We start from the raw sequence: 7262 nt of genomic DNA on the forward strand, positions 1-7262 counted from the left end.
TAATTCAAGTTTTGGTAATTGTTCCCATATATTAATTCAAACTGATATAGTAAACATTCATATTGCATGTATCTGTGCATATGTACACAAAGATACACATACGTGTGTGTGTGTGTGTGTGTGTGTGAGGGTAGATGTGGAGGGCAGAATGAGAAGACAGTTGCATAGGCTATTTTGTGAAAAGTACAGAGATGATGTCACAGTTGTCTCAACCCTAAATGATGAATGTCCCCATCTCACAGTAGATAACATTTTGTTTGTAAGGTGTTATTCACATTTCACTTTTAACCACTAAATTGCAACACTGTAAGGTAGGTCAGGGGCAGTTGTTTTTCATCTAGACATAAGTAAACAAAACACATGAAGATGAAGTGAGTCATCAAAGACATTTTGAGAATGAAGAGAAAAGGTCACCTTTACATGCTCTTTCTAGAGGGAAATTTGCCAACACTAATCAAAAAAGCAGCAGGAGAAATAAAAGAAAAAGATAGCACTATTATCCAGCAATTCTCTCTCCAAAAATTTATCCTAGAGAAATTTCTTAAATATGCAAAATAATACATGTACAATATAATTTGTAATGGATAAAAATGGACACAACCTAAATATTTTTTGATAGGGGAATGGTTTTGTTCCTGTTATCCATTGCTAACTAACAAACTAACCCAAGAATTGTCCCCTAAAAGAAACACCATTTTGTTTTCTTTCATAATTTTGTGGGTCAGGAATTTCTTCAGGGCACATAAGGAAAGAATTGTCTTAGACTTCGGGTCAACATGGAGATGTAGGTAAACACAGCTCGCCTCTCTCATAGCCACATCAAAATTACAACTAAACTTCAGAACAACCACCACTCAGAGCCATCAGAAATCAAGTTAATAGGAAGTCCAACAACTACAGAATTAAAGAAAAACATCCATCCAGATTGGTAGGACATGTAGAGATGTGGAGACATGGAGACACTGAACACACTGGTCCCACACCCACCTATGCTGGATAAAAATTTGGAAGGAATATCTCAGAAGAAGGAGCCCAGCCCTACACCAGGTCCCCGAGCCCAGGGTTCCAGTGACAGGAAGGTAAGTCCCCATGACTTCTGGCTGAAAAAAAAAAAAAAATAGGGACTGACATGGTAGAACTGCTGGAGTCCCAAGCAGTTCCTCTTAAAGAACCCATGCATGGACTTACTCAGGCTCACTCTCTCTGAGCTCAAGCACCAGGGTAGCAGCTTGAAAGGTACCAGTGGCATATGGGGAGGAACTGAAGTGTCTGGCTTTGAGGTGGGAGCTGGGAGACAGCTTTCTCCTAGACAGAAAGTGGGTAGAGGGCATTATCGCTTTTCTGAAGCCTCTCCCAACAGAGCCACAGAGCCAGCAGGCTGGTGCTATGTCTGAGGCTCCATCAACCTGGCCAACACTGTTTGCCTGGCCCTGGAGATCCCCTGAAACTCTGCCCCACCCAACTAACAGGCCACCAAACTATTAATAGTGGCTTTTCCATATGAATGCTGGTGTTGGCTCATGCTTCACAATCTAAATCCTCAAAAAAGCAACAGCCAGCCTCAGTGAGCCCCCAGGCTCCTTACCTCTTGCTAAGTGGCCCTAGACATGGTGCCAGCAGCAGCCAACCTATGTTCACACCTTGGCTTTGCCTAGTAATCTCCAAGCCCAGCACTAGTAGGAGCCATCTCAGATTGCTTTATAGCTCATGAAGGGTAGCCCTGAGCAGAACACAGGTAGGGGCTGATCTTGGGAAAACCCCATCACCTGGGAAAGCCCCAGAGCCTGTACATAGTGGACAACTACAAACCACATCAGAGCACCACCACCCTGCCCCTGTACAGCTGATCCTTCACAGAGGGCAGAGGTTGGTGGTCAGTGGTCACAGCCATTCCTTGAAGCTGACTGGCCTGGGTAAACCCCTCCCACTGACCTGTCAACATGAATAAAGGCTCAACTACAAGAGGGTGTACTCAGCCCACAAAAAGGGTGCACCTCAAGTACAACAGTAGAGTGGATGAAGCCGAAAATCAAATCAGTGATTTGGAAAATAAGGTAGCAAAAAACTACCAATAAGAACAAGAAAAAAAAATCCAAAAAATCAGGATAGTGTAAGCAGCCTCTGGGACAACTTAAAAATGTCCAAAATTTGCATCATAGGGGTGCCAAAGGAAGAGAAAGAACAAGAAATTGGAAGTCTATTTGAAAAAATAGTGAAAGAAAATTTCCCTAATTTGGTGAAGGAAACAGACATGCAAGTAGGAAGCACAGAGAGTCCCAAACAAGATGGATGCAAAGAAGCTCACTCCAAAACACATCATAATTAAAATGCCAAAGGTTAAAGAGAAAGAGAGAATCTTAAAAGCAATAAGAGCAAAGAAGTTAGTTACCTACATGTGAGTTCCCATAAGACTGTCAGCTGTTTTCTCAAAAGAAACTTGCAGGCTAGAAGGGGCTAGCAAGAAATATTCAAAGTCATGAAAAGCAGGGACCAACAGCCAAGATTGCTCTACGCAGCAAAGCTATCATTCAGAATCGAAGGGTGGATAGCAAGCTTCCCAAACAAGAAAAAATTAAAGGAGTTCATCATCATGAAACCACTATTATATGATGTTTACTTATTCTAAGTAAAATAAGCCAGTCACAGAAGAACAAATAATGAATGATTCTACAATACATGTATGAGGTAGCTAAATTAGTCAAAAATCATAAAATCAGGAAGTGTAATGGTAGTTGCCAGGAACTGTGGGGAGGAGAGAACGAGAAGTTATGCTTACTAGGTATGGCGTGTAAGTTCTACAAGATAAAAAGAGTTATTGGGATGGATGGTGGTCACAGTTGTACAACAATGTAAATGTATGGTATTTAATGCCATTAAACTGTAGACCTAAAAACGGTTAAGATGGTAAATTTTATGTGTATTAAATAAGTACCAAAAAATAAGTACCCAGATGAAAGTTCTGGGATCTTATCTTCCAGCTTGAGCCTGTAACAGGGCCACAAGCATGGGCACTGCTAATGAATTAAGGACCAAGGTCCATTAAGAACAATTCATCTCAAAAATTCTGGAGATGGATGATGGTGGTGGTTAGACAATAATGTGAATGTACTTAATGCAACAGAACTATACACTTTAATGTGACTTAATGATATATTTATGTATATCTTACCATAATTCTAAAAAAAATTTTAGCCTGAAATGAACACAGGCTGACAGAGGTTTTGATTTCTCTGAAACTTGGTGAATAAAGCAATCAGTAGGATTGTTACCTGTAGCACTCTCACTTCAATTCTCATTGACTCCTTGTAACCTTAAGATAATACCAGTACTTACCATATTAGGACCCCAGAAGTAATAAGCAAATCTTAGTAGGCTGCTTCCATATTTACTGCATTATCTACTATGTGCAAATTACTGTTTAAAGAGCAAAAAATAGTACAGCAAATTAGAGTATTAATGCAATTCAAGATGAAGTTGCCAGTGGCCTTAAGCAATTTTTGGATATTTGTGACCCTGGCTCTAAGATATGAATTCCTTTTAAGTGCAGAATCACCAGAACTCTCACACATATATTCAATGAAGATCTGCCTCTCTTCCCAGAAATATATGAGTATTTGCAAGACTATAATTAATGAAGCAAAACCTCATAAGGGAAAATGTAGCTCTCTCTACCATATAATGCAATGAAACTATTTAATTTGAAAGAAGTATTGTCAGAGGGACTCTAAGAATTGTGTAAAACACCCCAGGAGTTTACAGGGTAGATACAGAGTCTACATGATGTGCTCTATCTAGAGGTTTTGCCCCACTGTCAAAACAATACTTAGAAAATTTTAATTATAAAATATTAAGTTCACTGAATAAAAAGTTAAAAACTGAAATAAACAGCAAAAGTTTCCCACTTATTCCTTCAGTTCAATTTTGTTTGAGAGACAATATACTTTTAGAAATATTATATCATTTAAAAATAAATAGTATATTATATTTACTTCAACTCCCATTTCCCCCCACTTACCATAACTTGGACATCTATATTCCAAGATAATCCTTTTTTGTTTGTTTGTTTGTTTTAATTTTATTTATTTATTTTTAGAGAGGGAAGGGAGGGAGATAGAGAGAGAAACATCAATGTGTGGTTGCTGGGGGTTATGGCCTGCAACCCAGGCGTGTACACTGGTTGGGAATCGAACCTGCGACACTTTGGTTCACAGCCCGCGCTCAATCCACTGAGCTACACCAGCCAGGTTTGTTTTAAATCATAAAATATAAGCTTTTAGAACCAATATAACACAATTCTGCATAAAATATTAATAATTCTTTCCACCCTGTGATGGTTATATTTTGTGTCAACTTGGCCAGGCTATAGTGCCCAGCTGTACAGAAAATACTAGTCCAGATGTTAATATAAAGGCATTCTATAGATGTTGAATAACATCCTCGATCAGTTGACTTTAAGAGTATACTCCATAATGTGGGTGGGCCTCATCTGATCAGTTAAAGGACTTAAGGGGTCGGGGGGAGGAACAAGGTCTCCCAGAGAAGAATTCTGGCTCAAGACTGTAACAAAGAAATCCTGCCTGAGTTTCCAGTCTGTTAACCTGCCCTACTGAGCTACAGATTTCATATTAACAAGTCCCTCACAATCACCTAAACCTAGTCCTTACAATAAATCATATACAAGGTCTTTCTGATAACAGTCTAGCCATTGTTTACATAACAAGAATGGTTTGTTATGAAACAAGAATGGTTTCATCAATGTAACCTTGAAGCCAAGGAGAATGGACTGGAATGCACATGCATGAATAATGACTTCACTATACTAGTCAGTGGGGGCAGTAGACACCATTGAGTGAGCATGTGTACTGTGCAGCTGTCACATTCAAAATGACCTAGCAAGTAGAACAAGTGATTTGCATCAAAATTTCTATTAAGCTTGAAACATTCCTCCAGGAGGAGGGCTTTTAGGGACAATGCAATGAGTGCAGTGCAAATAAAAGTGTGGCACAAATGCTTCAAAGATGATCAAGAATCTGTTGAAAGTGATCCACATTCTGGAAGGTCTGCAACAAGCAGAACACCTGAGAATGTTGACATGTCTGGGCTGCAATCAACAAAGATCAGCGATTGATAGTGTGAGAACTAGAAGCTGATCTGGGGATTCCAAAAACTACCATGTCTAAGATTTTGACACAGGATCTCTGCATGAAATGTGTTGTGGCAAAATTCATTCTGTGGCTTCTACTATCAGAGCAAAAGGAACATCGTGCTGCAGTTGCTAATGAATTGATTCAAACTGCTACCAGAACCAGATTTCCTCAAGAAGGTCTTAACCAAAGATGCATCATGGGTCTGCAGCTATGATCCAGAAACAAAGGCCCAGTCATTACAATGAAAGTCGCCTGGTTCTCCACACCTGAAAGCATGGCAAAGTTGCAGCAAGATCAAGACCACATTAACTGTGATTTTTTTATCAGGAAAGTATTGTCCATCAGGACTACACCCCTCTAGGCCAAACAAAAAGGAGTACTACCTAAATGTTCTTCAATAAGATGAAAATGGACACAGCTATAGACAACTGGTGATTGGCAGCTCCATCACAACAACATGCCTGCTCATGTATCACATCATATGCAGAGGTTTTTGGCAAAACATCAAATCACCCAAGTGACTCAGCCTCCCTACAGCCCAGATTTGGCACTCTGTGACTTCTGACTTTTCCCTAAACTAAAATCACCTTTAAAAGGGAAGAGACTTGAGACTGTTGATGAGATTCAGGAAAATATAATGCGGCAGTTGATGGTGATTCTAACAAAGGACTTTGCAGTGTTTTGAACAGTGGAAGAGATGCTAGGAGAACTATGTAAGGTCCCAAGATGCCTACTTTGAAAGGGAATGAGGCATCATTGTCCTGTGTACAATGTTTCTTGTATCTTATATCTTCTTCTCAATAAATGTCTATTTTTCATATAACATGGCTAGCGGGATACTTTCTGGACAGACCTATTGATTGTTTCTCTAGAGAACCCTAATGCACACCCTTTAAATCCACTGCCTATCTAATAAATGTATGCTTTTTTCCTAAGAAATTAGTTCATGATATACTTAGGAGTCTGCATCTCAACTTTTTCCTATGTAATAATATAACATGGACATCCTTCTATGTCAGCAGGCTGAGATTTAACTCATTCTTCTCATGTGCCACACATTAAGCCATTATATGGATGGGCCCATTTATATAAGGAAGGGACATATAGACATAGAGGTTGTTTCCAGGTTTTTTGCTCTTGGCACTCTTGATCTCATTATTTGCAGCAAGGTTTCTAGAAACAGATTTATACTCTGCCCTTGTCTTTTACTCCCATGCTTTGCTTCCAAATGATATACTTAAAATCTACTGAAAATTTACCCTATAGATTTTCCCAGCTACCACTTTAACAATAAATAGCCTGGATTTAAAGCCAAATGTATCTAACAAGTGCAATGATTCAAGTGAAAGTTTTACTGTTCAGACATTTGAGACACACCAGCAGTCAGCTGTTCTCACTGCCTTTCATACAAAGCCAATCACGTATGACTATGTCATTTAATCTCTTATGTAGGAGACCTGAATAAAAAGTATCCCTCTTTTTTTCCAATTCTATTTTTTAAATAAACTGTTTAATTCAAATGTTGAGAAAACAGGCAACTAGAAAAAATAACGAACCATGTTTGCATTTCATCCACTGACTTTTTTATGCCAACCAGAGGGATCACTGCCTAGTTTACAGTTAAGCAAGGACACTAGCTCCTTCCTTGGGCCAACAAATCAAATGCTCGAGGAAGGACTGAGGGAACTTGAAAATTCAGGGCACTGATGTCATCACATTGGTGTTCTCGATCTTTAGGGTGCCTTGCCAACCCAGCCCATGAAGCAAATTCACTAGCCTCTACTGAGCTGCAGAATATTTCCAATAATAGGAAGTCACACAGGTACCCAGGCAATAAGATCATCCCAGCAAATTCTCTAGGCAGAGAGAAATGTCTGCAATCACTTTCACCAAAGCTACTTCTCCAGCTATCTGGACTCTCTGGAGAGTACCTTAGTTTAAATGTTTCTATTTATCTGCCCTAGCTGGTGTGACTCAGTGTATTGAGTACCAGCCTGTGCACCAAAGGGTCCCCAGTTTCATTGCCAGTCAGAGCACATGTCTGGGTTACAGACCAGGTCCCCAGGAGGGGACGCACGAGAGGCAACCACACACTGATGTTTCTCGCTCTCTCTT

The sequence above is a fragment of the Phyllostomus hastatus genome, unplaced genomic scaffold (assembly GCF_019186645.2).
Source record: "Phyllostomus hastatus isolate PE091 unplaced genomic scaffold, TTU_PhHast_1.1 phas_contig_29, whole genome shotgun sequence".
NCBI classification, from domain to species: Eukaryota; Metazoa; Chordata; class Mammalia; order Chiroptera; family Phyllostomidae; genus Phyllostomus; species Phyllostomus hastatus.